The sequence below is a fragment of the Pinus tabuliformis genome, chromosome Q (genome assembly GCF_031772625.1).
Source record: "Pinus tabuliformis cultivar Carrire ecotype Pingquan chromosome Q, CPIR1, whole genome shotgun sequence".
NCBI classification, from domain to species: domain Eukaryota; kingdom Viridiplantae; phylum Streptophyta; class Pinopsida; order Pinales; family Pinaceae; genus Pinus; species Pinus tabuliformis.
The window spans coordinates 1,222,776,513-1,222,795,530 of NC_142296.1; the positions used below are offsets into that span (position 1 = coordinate 1,222,776,513).

At 42.1% G+C, this 19,018-nt stretch overlaps 1 pseudogene; it reads right to left on the reverse strand.

Annotated features, from left to right (window-relative positions):
- Positions 1 to 283: 283 nt before the first annotated feature.
- LOC149224187 (uncharacterized) lies at positions 284 to 1,775 on the reverse strand (annotated as a pseudogene).
- Between the last annotated feature and the right edge of the window lie 17,243 nt (positions 1,776 to 19,018).

Genomic DNA, 19,018 nt, shown 5'->3' on the forward strand with positions numbered 1-19,018 from the left:
TCCTTTAATTACCCAAAATGGAGCAGACTGCCACGTCCTTGATGTGCTGTCCACCATTTTCATGTACTTGTGTGATGACAAAACCTTTCAAAAAGATTTGTTGCTTTGTCAATCATAATTGATCAACTGAATTGTAACATGCAGCTACAGCAGTTTCGTAGCGCGCTACGAAACTGCTGTGTAATTTCAAAAGCACAGTCTTCCTTTCATAGCTAAATGATCGCCACTGTTCATGGCTTAAGACTGCTCTTCTCTAATTACAAAATTTGGATGTTTGACCTCATTACAGCTGGCATTTCCATAATGCAAAAACAGCAACCATCTTATTCAAGCTTAATTCCGTCCAATCACTAATAATCTCTTCATACTTGATAATGTGACGCATAAATTATCAGCGTATAGCTTTGAGGACTTTGATTCAATAATATGAACAATATCTCATCAATATAAAAGTCAACATCCGCATTTGATATAATTCTTCCATCATGATCAATTGCATGAGTCTTATGCTTGTATGTCATAAGAGTTGTCCTTAAGGTAGACTCATCAACGTCCATAAAATTCACGAGCTTTTCCATTGAGATGGATGTATACAACTTCAAGAAGCTCCGTAGACCTGACAAAAGTTGTTTCTGTCTTACTTCTGATAAGAACAGCTTCAACTGAAGCCTATATGCATCCTGGTTATAATTTACAAGAGCTTCATCATAGTTTGGTACTGAAGGAGTAATAAATTTAGGACAGGCATATGAAAAAAGTTCGTCATACACAGCCTCATCACTTCTCTGCATTCTTGCCATCTTCTCTCCATACTTCTCTTTCAGCTGATTGTTCACATTTTCCTCAACAAGCTTCATTTGTGGACAGATAGAGAGGCATATAGCCAATAGAGCATACATCTGTTCATTTTTCTTCAGAATTTGGTCAAACTGTGGAGACTTTTGATGGAACTGTTTGGTCTTTATTATATACAACAGAACTTGATTGAAGGCCCGTATTGCCTCAACATACCTTCTCAACATAAGGTTGGCGAATCCATAATAATAAGTAGTTGTGATATGGCTTCCAATCACTGAATTGTAGACACCTGTCTGGTTAACATCTATAGGTGCCAAGCACTTGAGTCCACTGTAATAATCTCCAAGAAGGCAATGTACACGAAGTAGACCAATAATACTAAAGTATCCCAGAACCTTCAGAACATTGCTTCCTCCATTGTAGTCATATCCATCAGTTGCAGTAAATGTTAAATTACCTTCTTTCTCTTCCTCTAGGATCTGGATGATCACAGACTTCTCAACGAGAGCCGATGATCACAGACTTCTCAACGAGAGCCTGTAAATAGTTGAGCACACTATAGACATTCCACACCTCATCACATTCCCGCAGAAAAGCTAGTTCTTGATCTGTCTTGTTCCTGAGCTTAGCACACGATACTGACAAAACGACTGGAACTGATAAATAAACTCATCGATCATATCCCAGAGCCATTGATTCGGTAACTGCATGTTAACCACGCCGTGAACAATGACCTGAAAAAGACTACAATAATTGTCCCAGGATTCGACCCACTGCTTCAGATTTGGGGACAGCCTCGCATAAAAATGGCGGAACCACATTTCTCTATAAAGCAAACAGAATACATGATCGTTGTCGACGAATGAAGCAATGGCCTCCACCAAGGGCCACGGAGATCCCTTGAACATTCGTTCGCTCAGCTTCAGACAGAGATTGCCATTTAATGATTCTCCTCCTTTATCCAATCGTGTTATCATTGACTAAATTTCTGAAATAATATCAGACAAGCGACCATTCTTCAGAACAACAGAGCTTGCTAGACCTGCACCCACAAGGATCATAAGAATTTCTGGAAGTAAGAATTTTAGAAGAAACCAGAGTTTGTGAAAACTGTTTTGAAGAGGTGTGCGGTTATAAGAAGCCTGTAGTTGGTGTAGTAGATTCTCATAGTCTTTGCAAGAAGTGAACTTCATTCTTTATTAGATGCGCTTCATCAATAATAATGTATCGCCAACTGAAACGTTTAAGGGCGGTCTTTGAGTATGACCATGATGGCCACATCCATACCGCAACTCTCTGCTTGGCGGTGATCAATTTTTCTTGCCAGCTGTCATATGTAAGGAGTGCCATTTGACCCAGCAATACCAATTTTTTCCATATCTTGAGAAAGATAAGCCTAAAAGCCTAATCCTGATAGAGAAGAAAAACGTGACTTTCATCTACAGGAACCTGCAAAGGGACTAACACCAAACCTTTATAACAATTTAAAAATTGATGTTCAGAATTTAAAATATTTTCCTTGAGTGATAACAGAAAGAACCCCTACTTACCACATGCAAGCAGAGACTCGCCTCCCGAGTAAGGTGCTAGAGGAATGCCTGGAGGCTTTCAGGGTCGAGGATGGGGCGGAGGAGGGGGACCTAGTAGAGGCCGTGGTCAGATTATTTGCTACAACTACGGATAGTCGAGGCACTATCCGCTAGAGTGCAAGAACCCTACACACCCATCATGTCAATACTGTAGATAGTCCGACCATACTATAGAAGAATCCCATTGTTAATAGCTAATCTACATGAGAATAAAACGCAGCCTACATAGAATTTACAAATGATGAGGGATGAGCCCCTCAAAGAAGATCAATGTGTTAATATTGTGCTTAGAAGTGGAATAACAACTGGCGTTGATAAAGGCAAACAGCCTGAGAAAAGGGACAGGTCCACAAAGCTCCAAAGAAAGAAGTTAGCTTTTATCTAGATTGTGCTAAGGAACCATTTATGGAAGCCAAGAACAACTTCGTGGAGGCCTCCTCCTCATGAAACTAGGGCACGATGCAAGAACTCGATGCGCTTGCAAATTTTCATCTTTCTGTACTAACTACGTTTTTTGGAGACCTGCATGAAACTACTGCGCAATAGCAAGCCTATGGAAGGCCTGCATGAATTAATAAATAAATGTGTCAGTAAGGAAAAGGCCCCTGATGAACACCACGCAGTCAGAAATATTGACAAGAATAAGGCACGAACAGGTTTAGAGATGAGGCTAACAACGTAGATAGGTGAATATGAGATGGACCACATCATCTTAGATCTGGGGTCCGATGTGAATGTTTTATCGAAGCATACACGAGAAAGGATGGGGAGACCTGTGCTGTAGTGGTCTCTGATTCAACTCAGGATGGAGAACCAGCAAAAAATCATCCCCATGGGATGATTATATGGAGTAACAGTGGATATTGAAGGTTCGTGTGCAGTAGCAGACTTTGAAGTTATAAAAATTGTCGATGACAGTAATCCTTACCCCGCACTAATGAGAATTGACTGGGCTATTGACATGAATGGGGTCATTAATTTGAAGAAAAGGACAATGTCGTTTGAAAAAAATTTGCTTCGGGTTATAGTGCCATTTGATCTTGTAGAAGGGGCACAGCATACTGAACATGTCCATGATTATGAATAAAGTGATGATGAACTGGATCAAATTTACAAGATAACAACGCGAGGTTAGGCTTGGATCAATCCAATGACAGATGGGTGGATTTCATGGGACTGGGAGAGTTCCTGCACCTCTGATTTAGATAAGGAGTTAGAGCATTGGCAGAACCACTTACACCAATTTTTTACATTGTGATGCAATATGATGACGAATTCATTGCGCTATGTTTCGTCGAAGGTAAGAAAATTACCTTATTATGATTGTTTAACTGACGTATATTTGGATGAAGTTGAGCATGAAGTCCTTGAGGACCATCACTTCCAACCATTAGAGTTGGCATTGTGCTCTACACCTACACGATGATGGGGTATGCATAAGGATAGTTTTGCTAGATGGCAAGATTACAGAAGAATGATGAAGATATGGTTTGGGCGTGCTAATACCAGAATGACTGAGAAGTATAACGAAAAGGATGATCCACGCGATCACCTGGCAAAATGGACTAAGGCTTGGGGGACCGAACCACAGCCGAATGGGTGCACATATTTTGTCATACGTGTTGGGCATGGAAAGTCCCCAAGGCATGTTTTGGGGCTTAAAACCCAAGTTTTGACCAACTCCTTTGTCGAAGCTCCGCCAATTGAGGGTGTGGAGCGTGAAGTTATAATAGAGTCACAGGGTTGTCCACCTTGTTTTTCTAATGTAATGTCAGCTTGATAGACCTACCCATGGTCCGCAGACCATGGGATTGTATAAATAGAGTGAGGCTCTAGGTGTAGAACATAGCGTAGCAAGAACAAGCATGATGAGTCTAAGAGATTGAGTCAAAGTGTAAAGTGTGTCTTTGGGTCATAGAGTAGGAGAAGGCTATGTAGCTGAGTGCGTAGAGGCCTAGTAGTCTAAACTGAGTGCACAGGGTAGGTCGAGTTTGTAACTGTTGGATGAATTAATAAAGAGAAGTTTACCATATTTATGTGTATCTTTTCCTAGTTTAATGTAGGATTGGGTATAAATTGCAAGTGTACTGTTTATTTTTTGTGCAAACTAATATGAATGTGTTTTATAAATAACTATAATGCAAGACATCCATTTACGCGAGGATAATTGACTGGCATAGGAAGATAATTAGGATCTCAAGTGTGACTTAGGGGAATAGCACAGAGCACTGCTCGAGCAGCACGGAAGCCCCTCAGCCCTGTTTAGGGCTATGCGAAGGCAAGTATAACAGGGCGCGAAGACCAGGGAAGTGCCCGAAGCAACCCATGCGAAGGGACTAACAGTTGGACCAGATCAACCCCTTAGACATCTCAAGGGTGCAGAAACCTGGTTCTAGCACCCCTCGATACTACTTTGGGTGAGACCTCAGTCCGCGCCCCACGAACTATTATCAAAAGGGAAAGTAGTATAGGGATTTTCTTGGCTAAGTAGCTCCAAACTTGGTTCAGGCCCTAACAAGACAACAAATGGTTCCGTTGCCGAGACCATGATCTACATAGAGATGTCTGATGTCGTATCATTGGAATTTGATAAAGAAAGGAATTGAAGATTGGTTGGACAAAAAAATCCATGAGTTCACGGTGCAGGAAAATAGGAATCCACAACTATCAAAGGAAGAGTGGTTAGACTGCTACTTATATAGAGAGATCCATGAAATTTTCTTCGCATCTTTCCCCACCGAGCTATAGAGTGGATCGCGATGCTAGCAGATAGCCAAGGAAGGTGTAAACTCGACAGACCTATTGTGTGGACTCCATAATTGGTGTGCAGATTAGAAGAATAGGAGGATAAGATCGCGTGCATTGTTGATCACTGGCTCGATCGAATTATAGGAGGATTCATCACCGATTTCATGGTAGATATTTCAGTCAGCTATAATGAGGTAGAACAATGCTTCCTTAAAGGAACGCGAGGTAAGTATGTTAAGTCTTTCAACACTTGGATTAAAATGCTATTGTGTGGAAAACGGGTTATGCGAATAAATTGATGTTTGGGGCTACACGAAGTGGGAGAATCTACAAAAACGAAGGTAGTACAGAATTAGAAAGTAGCCCCTTGATTTCACCTGCGCGAGGGGATGAGGAAGAGCTCGCACAGGTCTCACCAAGAAGTGCGATCAATTTGATAAAGCAAAGGATTCCGCGCATACCACCCCCACCCACACGTTGCAAGTTTCACCGTCTTCACCCCCATCTTCACCCATACCAGCTCCGCCACCACCGCGAAGCAATATGGTGAGTGTGATAAAGTTGCCAGTTTTCAAGGGAGCAGGGAATGAGGATCTGGACCAGTTTTGGTTCGTGATAAAAGCTGTATGGGAAGTGCAGGGAATCATGGACAATAATATAAAGAAGGCAATGTTGGTCAGCGATCTGTAGGATTGAGCATTGACCTGGTACATTAAGCATTCCAATGAAAATCCGAATGCGGGGATCGCAGATATCGAAGCTAGGGAAAACAAAGAATTTAGTAGGCCAAAATTAGAGGTGCAGTCGATCATTGGGCTTAAGGAAATCACAATGCTACCAGGCGAGACCACTTGGGAGCTGGATCAGAGACTTAAGTGCACAATTCGCAAAGCTAACATGATGTTGATAGATGTACAACACCGTGAATGGTTTGTAGAATTATTAACACCGCATCTAAGGAACACGCTACAACAGAGGCTAACAACTCAAGCTGAGGCCTTTGAGGTTGTAATGAGATTACACAAGACCTCGATATAGGATCCCAACCTGGGAGTTCAGTAGATTCACGTGCAGTTGAAAAACTTGTGCCTTGAGATGTAGAGTTTGAAACAAGACAGGACAGCCCGCCCAAAAGTGCGCGACGAGGTATGGTGCATAAAGTGAAAGGGACAAGGACATGACAAGGACCACTACATGGTGTTTGTGAATTACCTCGCAGGAGGAGGGCCAATTCCATTAAGAACAGAGGTGCGAGAAGGACTGAGCATGGTGCCTGCACTATGGTGTGCGCTTTGTCATATAGGAACAAAGCATGCCACAAATAACTACCATATATTTTAGAAGTACATGTAGAATTCACAACAGTTGTTCTATAATTTCTGTAGATTAGTGGGACATTATGAGTGCACCTGTATAAGTTCTGAGCTGATGATGGATCAGACTCCTACCTATAGAGTTCAAGTTGAAACACAACCCCTTGACCAGAACGCAGGGATGGCATGAACCATATTTCAAGGGTGCGAACGAGGCCGAGCTGGAGGAGGATGAGGAAAAGGTCGTGAATAGCTGATACGTTACAATTGCGGAGGGCCAGGACATTATGCCCATGATTGTACAAATCCAACGCGACCATCATGTTTGTATTGTACATTGTTTTATGATGAGACAGAGGATTGTGCCACACTGATAGTAAGGTTGCGTAATAAGGGAGCACTCCAACCTCCCCGACTCAGAACCTACACATGATGAGGTCTGAGCCATGTGAGGAAGACCCTAACGTGAATATTGTGCTCCGAAGTGGAATTATGACAAGGGATGACAAAGGAAAGCAACGTGAAGAAGGTACTTTGGTTCATAAGGCTCCAACGAAGGAAACAGAGTTTTATTTGGAGCGAACTAAGGAAGCCTTCATGGAAGCCAAGAGGAGCTTCGTTGATGCCTCCACTTCAGGAAGAAAAGATAGACCGAAGCCAGAAATGGACCCATCAATGCTCACAACATTCTTGGAAGCATGCCTGAAGCTGATACACTACAACAAGGTTGTAAAGGGGCTACAAGAACTCATAATAGATGCGCTGGGACTACGCAAGGAGAACCGTGTGTAGTCTGGAAGCTCAAAAGTACACAACGCGAACAGGAAGGGAAATGAGATTGACCATGCAAATTGGAGAATATGAGATGGACCAAGTGATTCTGGATCTAGGATCGGATGTGAATGTCCTACCGAAGCAGACATGGGAGTGCATGGGAAGGCCTACACTGCAATGGTCTCCTATCCAACTGTGAATGGAAAACTAGCAAAAGATCCTACCTATGGGGAGATTGTAGGGAATCACAGTAGATATCAAAGGAGCAAGCACGCTAGCAGATTTCGAAGTGATAGAGATTGTTGATGACAATAATCCCTACCCCGTGCTATTAGGAATAGATTGGGCCACTGACATGAATGGGGTGATAAATATGAAGAAGCGCAAGATGATTTTTGAGAAAAAGTCTCTGCGCGTGGTTGTACCTTTGGACCTTGCAGAAGGATTGCACTACATGGAGTTGGTGTGCGACTATGAAAATGATGATGACTTGGACTACATCTACAAGACAACTTCATGCGAGCAAGACTGGGTGAATCCATCCTCGGATGGATGAATCTAAAGGGAGCACGAAAGCTCCTCCACATTAGATTCGGATAAGGAAATAGAACGATGACAGAACCAGTTACACGAGGTAACCAAACTGAACTATAAGATGATGACGAGATTGATACGTTGCATATCAACATAGGTAAGGGAGTTACCTATGCATGATGTGTTAAGTGAGGTGGATGACTTCCTAAGTAGATTTGAAAGAGAAGTGCTGGAACAATAATGTTTCTAAGCTTTGAAATGGGTACTACACTCTATGCCTGTGAGGTGGTGGGGTATGCACCAAAGAAGTTTTGACGACTAGTACGAATGAAAAAGGATGATGTGCATGTGGTTTGGGAAGCCTCAGATGTGATTAAAAAAAAAGTATAATGGATGGGATGATCCATGCGCGTACCTCACAAAATGGACAAAGGTCTATGGGGAAGAGCCACAACTTGAGTGAGTGCACCTGTTCTGTCATACCATGGATATTATACCCATGAACTGGTATATAGAGATGGAGCTCTGCCATGGAACGAATGAATGGGATATCTTGTGCGAAGGATTCCTTTCAACCTTCACGTTTGAGGATCATTGGTGGGATATTGTTGATGATACACTACAAGTAGTAAAAGCAGCTATCTTTAAAATACCCCAGGAGCTAATGGGAGTGCTTTAGCCTTAATGGGAGACCCAACTAAGATACATGCTGGAGTGTTACAATGTGAATATTGAAGAAGATGATGAAGATCCACGGAAAGTTAACATTCCAGAAACTGAAGGCTATTGCGAGGTTCAAGGGCCATTGATTGAAGACCCTGACATAACCACGCCATTAGAGACGAAGCAGGTAAACATTAGTATGGAGGCCAAACCAAAGTATGCAATGCTCAATGACTACTAGGATGACACGATGGTGGATAAGGCCGCTGAGTTACTTCGCGAGTACTAGGACTTATTCCCGCCCAATATCACAGACTTAAAGGGGATCGTTGGTGACTTAGGGATGATGAAGATCACCTTAAAACCTGACGTGAAGCTGGTTAAGTAGAGGCCTTACCGCTTGAATCTGAAGTACAAGGAAAAGGTCCACATAGAACTAGACAAAATTCTCATAGCTGGAATCATTGAGCCAGTGGAAGAATCTGACTGGGTAAGCCCTATGGTAGTGCAGGAAAAGAAGCAGAAGGGTGAGATAAGAATATGCGTGGACCTCAGGAAGTTGAATGATGCATGTGTGCATGACCCATTCCTAACTTCGTTCACAGATGAAGTATTGGAAAATGTCGGTGGGCAAGAAGCATATTCTTTTACTGATGGGTTCTTAGGGTACCACCAGATCAAAATCATGCTGGAAGACAAGAGAAAGACCACCTTCACGACTGAGTGGGGTTGATTTCAATACAATATTATGTCGTTTGGGTTGAAGAACACACTAGCCATCTTTTCGCGCATAGTCATTACAACATGCAAAGAATATATCCACAAATTCCTAGAGGTATACTTGGATGATTGGACTATATTTGGATTGGTTAAACACCATGTAGCGAGCTTACCCTTGATGCTGGATACTTGTTGATGAAACCAAATCGTGATCAACCTCAAGATGTGTACGTTCCTCGTTCCCTTTGGGAACCTATTGGGACACATGGTCTTCAAATAGAGATTGATGGTAGACCTCGCGAAGGTTGTAGTAATTCTTAACTTGGAAGCACCGTGAAGTGTTAAATAGCTGTGCGCTACCCTAGGACATACAGTGTACTACAGGAAGTTCATCAAAATCTATGCCCAGATTACCGCACCAATGGAGAAATTGTTGAAAAAGGATGTCACGTTCTGTTGGAATGATGATTGCATGAAGAGCCTGGATGTACTAAAATAGAAATTGGCGTCTGCCCTAATCTTGGTCTTCCCAAAATGGGATGTGGAGTTTTATGTCCATGTTGACACATCATGTATAGCGTTGGGAGTAGTGCTAACACAAGAGGGTGGAGAGGGCTTGGATCACCCTATTGCATTCGCAAGTCACAGGTTGTCGAAAGCAGAAAAGAACTATTCCACAACCGAATGTGAAGGGTTTCCTATGGTGTACGTGTTCCAAAAATACTGGCACTATTTGCTAGGCAGACATTTCAAGATGTATACAGACCATTATGTGCTAAAATACTTGGTCAATAAGCCTTTGTTGGGGGGGGAACATATGCAAGTGGCTCTTATTGTTCCAATATTATGACTTTGAGGTCGTGGTGAAGCCTGGATGCCTAAACATAGGACCAGATCACTTGTCACGCATTAAGACGGGAGAGAAACTTACTAGTTTGGAGGAAGGATTACCTGACGCACAACTCTTTGCTGTGCACATAGCGGATGGACACTTTGAAGATATAATCCACTTTCTGACAACAGGGACTTTGCCGAAGGAATACTTTGTCTAGTAGAAGAAGGAACTAGTGGTGCATGTGACTAAATTTTCTGTCATCGTGGGGCACCTATAAAAAACATGTTATGATGAGATACTGTGAAGGTATGTACCTGAATTTGAACGAAGTCAAATCCTCATAGAAGCACATGGGGGCACTGCAGGAGGACACTATGTAGGGCAAGCGACCGTGCAAAAGATTCTTCGCGTAGGGTTGTGGTGGCCAACCCTTCATCAGGATTCAAAAGCACACTGTAAGGCCTATGATATATGTCAAAGGACAGGTAAACCATCACGAAGGGATGAGATGCCTTTGAATCCACAAATGACGTTGCAGCCCTTCGAAAAGTGGGCAATCAACTTTGTAGGACCTATCAAACCTCAGGGAAAAATGGGCATGAGATACATTATCACCATGACAAAGTACCTGACTCATTGGGCAGAAGCGCAGCTGGTCAAAGACTGCATGGCTGCCACGGCTGTGAAGTTTTTGTTTGAACATGTGTTGACTCGATTTCGATGTCTGAAATCTTGATGAGTGATCGTGGTACACATTTCCTGAATGAAACCATCAGCGCGCTAATAAAAGAGTTTCAGGTGTATCATCAGAAAAGCACACCGTATCACCCACAAGCCAATGGGATAGTAGAAGCATTCAACAAAATACTGGAGACTGTGCTGACCAAAGTATGCAACGCACAATAGAGTGATTGGGACCTGCGCCTACCTGTAGTACTATGGGCTTATAGGAAAACGTGCAAGAAATTGATAGGATAGACACCTTTCCGATTGGTTTATGGCATGGAAGCTATCATTCCAATGGAGTATATTGTACCTAGTTTTCACATAGCAGCGCTCACAGGTATGACGGACCGCAAATCCCTAGAAGAGAGGATCGTGCAGTTGGAAGAACTTGAGGAGGAATGGTTTCTATCTAGCTTCCTTCAGTAGGTGCAAAAGCAGCGCGAGAAGGCCTGGCATGATCGCCATATTAGGTTGCACACCTTCAAAATAAATGATTTAGTTTTGCTATATGACAGTAAGTTTGATAAATTCTTGGGAAGTTTAGATTGTATTGGCTGGGACCATACATTGTTAAGGAGGTCACAGATGGAGGCACTGTATAGCTAGTCAAACTAAATGGAGAGCCTTTCCCAGGCAAAGTGAATGGTAGCTGATTGAAGCCCTACACGGGTGGCCCGACAATCTGACTAGCCGGCAAAAGCATAGTCTTTGCACTCCAATGATCCAGACGAAGGTGCGAGACTATAAAGAAATACAGGGAACATAGGCACATATGCAAGGAAGTAGTTCCGACACCGCAGTCTCGGAACAATGCGTATAGGAGATCTAGCAGGTAGCCACTCATTGTGCTGCCGACCTTGTAGTAGTTCGGATAGAGTTGGAGGAACTTTACACAAAGATCTCCGCGCTGACAGAGTGACTCAAGGGTGAGTCACGATGTTTGTGTTGGGGGCCTATTGGGCATGGAATCCCCCCAAGGCATGTTTTGGGGCTTAAAGCCCAAGTTTTGACCAAGTCTTTTGTAAAAGCTCCGCGAATTGAGGGCGTGGAGCGCGAAGCTATAATAGAGTCATAGGGTTTTCTACCCTTGTTTTTGTAATGTAATGTCGACTTGAGAGACCTACACATGGTCCGCGGACCATGGGATTGTATAAACAGAGTAAGGGTCTAAGTGTAGAACATTGCGTAGCAAGAAGAAGCATGATGATTCTAAGAGATTGAGTCAAAGTGTAAAGTGTGTCTTTGGGTCGTACAGTAGGAGAAGGCTCTACTGTTGAGCGCGTAGAGGCCTAGTAGTCCGTAGCTAAGTGCACGGACCCCTACAACTAAGTGTGCATGGCAAGTCGAGTCTGTAAACTTTGGAAGAATTAATAAAGAGAAGTTTACCATATTTAGTGTATATTTTCTTAGTTTAATGTATGATTGGGTATAAATTGCAAGTGTATTATTTACTTGCTGCGCGAACTCATATGAATGTGTTGTATAAATAACTATAAAGTAAGACATCCATTTACACAAGGATAATTGACTGGCATAGGAGGACGAGTAAGATCTTAGGCACGACTTAGGGGAATAGCACAGAGCATTGCTCCAGCAGTGTGGAAGCCCCTCAGCCCCTAGTTAGGGCTGTACGAAGGCAAGTATATCACGGTGCGAAGACCAGGGAAGTGCACAAAGCAACCCATGTGAAGGGACTAATAGTTGGACTAGATCAACCCCTTAGACATCTCAAGGGTGTGGAAACCGAGTTCTAGCACCCCCCCATACTACTTCGGGTGAGACCTTAGTCCGCACCCAACAAACATTTGTCGAAAGGGCTAGTAGTACAAGGATTTGCTTCGCTAATTAACTCCGAACTGGGTCAGGCCCCAACAAGCCAACAATAACTTGGATACAATCCTGATGAACTGGTATCTTGAAACGAAGCTCTGCCATGGTACTGCAGAATGGGATGTCTTGAAGGAAGGGTTCTTCTTGACTTTCAATTTTGTAGATGGGTTTGCAAGCATCGATGAAGCACTGTAAGAGATTAAAGTGGTTATCTTCAAAACACCAAAGGAAGCTATGGCACAGACCCAACTAGGCTGGAGCACCTAGCCGTGCCACACATTGGAATGCTGTTACCGCTGAAGAGGAAGTAGAAGACCCAAGGAACATCAATATTCTGAAGGCAAAAGGGAATCGCAAAGTCGAAGGCCCACAAATAGAAAACTCAGACATCTCTGCACCTTTGAAAACAAAGCAAGTAAACATTGGCACTGAAGAAGAACCTAAGTTTGCAAAAATCAAAGATTATTGGGCTGACACAATAGTAGATAAAGTTGTTGAATTACTTCGTGAATACCAAGATATCTTCCCCACTAAGTTTTCAAATTTAAAGGGCATAATTGGCGATTTGGGTGTTATGAAGATCACATTAAAACTAGATGCAAAGCCTATTAAACAGAGGCCTTATCACCTTAATCCTAAGTATAAGGAAAAGGTTTGCCAAGAGCTGGATAAGATGTTGGAGGTAGGCATCATAGAACCTATTGAAGAATCTGATTGGGTGAGCCCGATGGTGGTCCAAGAGAAGAAACAAAAGGCGAAATAAGGATTTGCGTAGATCTACGGAAGCTTAATGATGCATGTGTTCATGATCCATTTCCAACGCCATTTACAGACGAAGTGTTAGACAATGTTGGAGGGTAAGAGGCCTATTCCTTTAATGACGGGTTTTCGGGGTATCATCAAATCAAGATCGCGCTAGAGGATAGAAGAAAAACAACCTTCGCAATGGAGTGGGGTTGTTTTTAGTACATTGTTATGCCATTTGGACTAAAGAATGTGCCTGCGATATTTTCCTGCATAGTCATAGCAGTGTTCAAGGAGTTCATTCATAAGTTTTTGGAAGTGTACTTTGATGACTAGATGGTGTTTGGATTAGTGAAGCACCATGTAGTGAGTCTGTGCCTGATGCTGGATACATGTCGTAGATACCAGATATCATTCAATTTGAAAAAATGCATATTATGTGTTCCTTTTGGGATATTGCTGGGTCATGTTGTGTGCAAGCAAGGATTGATGGTGGAACCTACAAATATTGCAGTAATTATGAACTTGGAGGCCCTTAGTAACATCAAGCAGATACGTTGTTGGGAACGAGTCCCCTAGGGTCATTTTTGGGATTAAAAGCCAAAGTTTTGGGGCAGAAAGACCAAGTTTTGCATATGAAATGTAAAGTCACCGCATTTTCTGGCTGCGGAGCACGAATATGTAAAGAGACAATAAGGGTTTCTGCCCTTATTTTATGTAACCTGTGTCAGCTTTAGGAGATCCACCCATGGTCCATAGACCATGGGATTGTATAAAAAGAGAAGTCTTAGAAGAGTCTAAGGAAATTTTGGAGTCAGTTTAGTGGAGTCTTGTTTTGTTTATGTAATGGGTCTGTGAGAGCTAAGAGCAAAGAATATTAGTGTAGGAAAGAGGCTTTGTCGCTGTGTGCATAGAGGCCTAGGGTAAAGTCTGCAGTTGAGTGTGCAGACCCCTGTAGCTGTCTGCGCAGGGTAGTTGGAGTCTGTAAAGAGGACATGATCATGAATAGAGAGAATTATTCTAGAATTATCTATGTATGATATGTTTTACTTATGCATATGATTATGTTATGATGAATATTGGGTTTATGTTTAATGTTGTATTGATGCGTGAATCCATATGTTTTGCTTTGTTATATGAATGTAAGTAAGAATATTTGTTTACATGAAGATCATCTTAATGCATGTGAAGTTATTCAATACTTAAGCTAATCTGGGTAAAACTAGAAGTAAAGAGTAATTATAGAGGTGCGTAAGTGCCTAATCCGCCTATCTAGGGTGCGTGAAGGATGATCATAGACCTTCACAGAGGTCTGAAGGATGAATAAGAGAAGGATATCGATAACCCCTAAAAGGCTTATTGACTTGCGCAAAGGAAGTTTTAGGGTAATAACGACATCACTACCATCTTTGGCTGTGGAAAATTGGTTCTTGCATTCCCCCATACTGATTTGGGTGAGACATCAATTTGCACTCCACAGATTGATGCCGAAAGGGCCAGTAGTGTAGGGATTTTCTTGGATAATTAACGCTGAACCTGGGTCAGGGCCCATCAAGGCAACAAATGGTTCCGTTTCCAAGACCAGGATCTTCATAAAGAGATGTGTGATGTTGCATCACTGGAATCCAACTAAGAAATAAATCGAATACTGGTTGGATAGAAAAATCCACGAATACACGGCTCAAGAGAACTGTAATCTATGATTGACGAAATAATAGTGGTGGGACAGATATCTGTACACAGATATACACAATATCTTCTTCTATTCCTTCTTGGTCGAATTATATGAGTGGATTGCGAAATTGGCAGACAACCAAGGAAGGTGGAGACTTGACGATCTAGTAGTTTGGACCCTGGAGTTAGTGCGGAGATTGGAAGCCTCTGGAGATAAGATCACATGTGTTGTCAATCATTGGCTCGATCATATCATAGGAGGGTTCATCACAGAGTTTGCGATCAATACTTTGGTCAGTTATAGTGAAGCAGAATGCCACTTCTTTAAGGGACTGTGAAGTAAGTATTTAAGGTCTTTTAATACTTGGATTAAGATGCTCTTGTGTGAAAAGTGGGTTATGTAGCTCCCTTGATGTTTGGAGCTATGCGAAGTGGAAAGACCTTCAGGAATAGAGGGAAAACATGCCCTAAGTATAGCCCGCTGATTAGACCCCCTCTAAGTGACGACGAGGAAGCATCACAGGCTTCTTTGCAAAGCATTATCCAAATGGTAAGACAAGGGTTCCCACTAATACCCCATCCACCCACACCACCTCCATCTTCACCTTCACCGCATATGCATTCCCCCACACCACCACAACCTCTGCCACCATCCAATATGGCGAATTCAATAAATCTGCATGTGTTCAAGGGGTCAGGAACTGAGGACCTAGACAAATTCTGGTTTGTCACGAAGGCTGTATTGGAAGCTCAGGGTATTACAGATGATCATATGAAGAAAGAAACATTGGTTATTTCTTTACAGGAACCTGCGCTAACATGCTACATTAAGTACTGCACAAATAATCCGACAACTACATTATCGAATATTCAGAATGCGCTGAATAAGGAATTCAACAGGCCCAAATCTAAAGGTCAGTCAATTGTGGGATTCAAGGAGATCATGATGAAGCTTGGTGAGACACATTGGGATTTGGATTAGAGGTTGAAGTGCACAATCTTACGAATGGGCAGCATTGAGAATGGTTTGTGGCTTCACTCCTACCTCATCTAAGTGTTGCTTTGCTACGGCAAAAGATTAGAACCCAGGTAGAAGCCTTGGAGATTGCAATGAGAATGCACGAGACATCGATGCAAGGTGTTGATTTAGGGCTTCAACAGATTCATGCACAGTTGTAGAATGTGTGCCTAGAATTTCAGAGTAAAGAAAGATAGAACGGCTCGGCCAGGGGTGCACAAAGAAGTTTGGTGCCTGAAGTGCAAAAGTCAGGGGCTTGACATAGATTATTGTCCAGTCTTCGAGAATTATGTGGCAACAGGGGGACCAATGCCTCTAAGGCTAGAATCTCTAGGAGGGCCAAGTACAGGAATGTTTTGGGAAGTTTTAGTGTCTATGGATAAACGCCTAAACCCCTAGACTAGTAGCTAAGTCTAGAACAACAGTTTAAAGAGTTCTCTACTTTTCCTATGATCAATAGATTAAATAAGAGGCAAAGAAGCCTACCTATAGCCTTCGCTTGCTCCTTATCTCCCTTGACTGATTATTTCACTCCTCTTTGTACTTAATCTGCTTGAAGAGTACCTTCACATAGACAGAAGAAAACAAGCAATCAAAGCATATGACAATGATCTATTGATTAAACATAGCATGGAATTAAGTACATGATACACATATGAAAGCATAAATGAATAACACAAGCATATGGAAAAATATTTGAACACTTTATTAGTAAAAGGAAGATTTACAACCCATTTCTTGATTCAGCATCACTCCTCCAGTTCAATCCCATCCTCTCCTCATAACAAGCAAGACATTTTGACATCATTACAATACTTGGAATCAACTCAAATCTCATACTAACATCATCTCCCTATAATTCAATAATTTCCAGCCCCTAATCACTTAGATGAGTGGTCTTTTTATAGGTAAATGAAGGAAGTTATGCCATAAATGGTGATCATGAATGCCCTCCCAAACATAGAATTTAGTTCCATGGAGGAAGGGATAAGGGATTAATGTTCTTTAACTCCCTTCCTCATCCAAATACGAGCTCAAAGGAGTAGATAGGTTTGAGAAACTTCTAGAGGCATCCAATGGATAAGGAATCTTTCAAATCCCAATGGAAATTCACTCAAATTCACCCAATGTAGGCCATAGAGGGACCAAGTGCGCTGCATTGCACCCTATCAGTGTATGGTTTGCATTACAGTGCACCCTAATGAAAGCCTACTTGCGTTGATCTTATTAGAGGCAGTTTCTGGATGATTTTGGTCATGAAACTTCTTGGGAAGCTAGGCATTCTGGTGGTTGACTTCTTTAGGGCATGTAACAATTGAATTAGGGTTTGATGGGCCCTAATAACACTGATCTGTAGGTTGGGGTTGATGTGCCGAAATGGATATGTAACAGTTGCCCCCTAAAGCATGAAGTTGTAAATATGTATGTCGAGTGAAATGCTTTATCATGTGGAGAGGAGGTTTTGAAGTGGAAGGTGACTTGTATCAATTACAATACATATATTATGATAATTTGATTTTTTCTCTTGAACTCACTGAGGGAAGGAATACCCATTCTCAGCTTATAGAATTTCACTACATGTACAAATATAGTCATCTACAAATATAGACCCATGAGTGGATGACCATGAACGTAAGGCCATTATACATTTGATTTAGTACTCTCGAAAATATCGTAGCCCAGATGGATGAAACTAGATCCAGGGTCTTCAATATCATTCAATCTTTCGCTCAAGTACAAGTCTCACCATGTGAATAGATGTTCTGAAGTCAAACATGGGAAGGCATCGTCTGATTACCAGCCGATGATGTGATCCATTAACAGATGCGAGAGGAATCACCGATAATGATAATGACCCTTAAGGTACTACAGTACATTGTGCATGGTGTGAATAAATGATTTGATGTGGAACACCATACAAAGTCTTTCGGTCGAAGGCCAGTGATGTCAACCTATCGCTGGAAGCGAGAAACTTGCCATTCATATAGCAAGCCTCAAGGTACTAAAGGGGTGTTTCTAAGTCAACTTCTTGGATGATGTGTTGATGTTGACAAGAAGAAACTCATTGCATGTTACAGGGAAAAGTGTCTATGCAGAACTGCTAATCCCACTAAGGTGTGGTAGCTACCTTAGAAACAAACAAAGTAAAACTACTTTCGTTTTCCTTTATGAAAGATAGATGAGAGAAGAATAAAGGAGACCAACCTCTGTCTTGCACTTGGTTCCTTGCTCGATTCCTCTCTCTTCTGATAGTCCTTTGCTACTTGCTTCCTTGTATACCCAGCTTCACAGAGTACCTGTAGAATCAAAGCAGCATAACACTATATGAGAACATGGATCTATTATCATAAACAATCTAGGATCAGATGTAAATTGACCATACAAATGCACAAAACATAGATTACACAAGAGTATGGAGGAAAACTTGAATAGCTTTATTGATAATCAAGAAAGAGCCAAGAGAGTTACAACCAGTTGTTCTGACCCAGCATCATCCTCTCAGCAAGTAAGCCCTTCTTCACCTCATGCAAAGCTTAGATCACCCAACACTATGATGTTGCCTCAAGAAACCAACAACAATTCCTTACAAGATGCAAAATTCCAGCCTCTAGATCTCTGGGATGAGGGATCCATATATAGATATCTATAAGGGAGATGAGTCAGCCTGTGATTTGATTAGTGTCTTCCCTCTAATAGTTCTTGCTTCCACTTGGAGATTGATGATCTCTTACTCATCCTTGGTCGAATTCAGAAAGGCAAGTGTCACAGGAGAAGTTTCTGGAAGATTCCATGCTTCTCCACCTCGCGGATTGACACTGCCATTTGTCTCTTCTCGCCCATCACACCCCATAGAAGGGCTTTTTGAAATGCAACGTACCCACTGAGTGTACTTAGGTGAGATGCAACACACTTTGCCTATGGAGCAGGTGAAATGGTCCTGTTTTGACCAGTTCTGAGTAGTTTTTCATGGAGAACTTCTGGGAGAAGCTGTAATCAGTTGACCTTGTTCTTTTAGGGGTTGGAACAACACTTTTTGGGACATAGGAGCCCT